Below are 845 nucleotides of genomic sequence, written 5' to 3'. Positions count from 1 at the left end.
CCCGGATCCAGACAGAAAAGGCTTCTTACTGAAGGCCACCCTGCAGATCAATGAATTACATTTCTGAACTTCAGGGATTCGGGGATTCCAGGGTTTAAAAGGGAACAAAAGATGAAATGGACCTCACTGTGGATCAGTTTTCTCTCACTCAGACGTATCTGATTGGTGAAGTTAAATAAAGAACAAGGGAGAAGCCGCTGTAGCCCTATTGACAGGAGAATAAACTAGCCATACATCTCTCACGTTTCCCAATTCTAACAGAAGTGTAATCGAATTGAAACGTTCACTCTGTTTCTTTATCCACATATACTGCTTGACCTCTTAAGAATTTCCACCATTTTCATTTTCTATTTGCGATTCCCAGCATTTGCAATAATTTTCTTTTGTCACTTTAAATAAACCCGCTGGTTGTTCATCCACAGCAGCATTAAACACAATGTTCCCGCCCAGGCTCAAACCAGGAACCTTTCGCGTGTAAAGCAAACGTGATAACCACTACACTACGGGAACCGCTGGGTACACATCGTCAACAGAGGGGAACTGACCAGTAAAGCCTCTCTGTGCTGATTGGTTCAGCTGAAACAACATCAGTCAATATAAAGGATGAGCTCACAAATATCAGGCGCAGTGCAGTCTGGTCAACGTCAGCCCCTCCTTTCTTATTCAACAGAGGAAGAAGAGACATGAGCGGGAGTCAGACGTCACAAACTTTTATTAAAGCTACAAATACGAGTAACACATACTTCCAAATCGTTTCACTGAAAACTTCTTTCATTGATGAAAAAGCTGACTGCATTGAATCTGAAAATGCGCACCGGGCGATATTTTGTTCACTACTGATTCTA

At 42.2% G+C, this 845-nt stretch overlaps 1 non-coding gene across 1 annotated transcript; it reads right to left on the bottom strand.

The window, feature by feature from the left end:
- Window positions 1–437: 437 nt before the first annotated feature.
- On the bottom strand, window positions 438–510 carry trnav-uac (transfer RNA valine (anticodon UAC)). The gene has a single exon. It is a non-coding gene; the product is annotated as a tRNA-Val (tRNA).
- Between the last annotated feature and the right edge of the window lie 335 nt (window positions 511–845).

Source organism: Somniosus microcephalus, unplaced genomic scaffold (genome assembly GCF_052327205.1).
Source record: "Somniosus microcephalus isolate GS21.2 unplaced genomic scaffold, FLI_Smic_1.0 unresolved_chr4, whole genome shotgun sequence".
NCBI classification, from domain to species: Eukaryota; Metazoa; Chordata; class Chondrichthyes; order Squaliformes; family Somniosidae; genus Somniosus; species Somniosus microcephalus.
The sequence above is the reverse complement of the archived record's forward strand: the minus strand, read 5'-3'. Positions and strand labels throughout refer to the sequence as shown.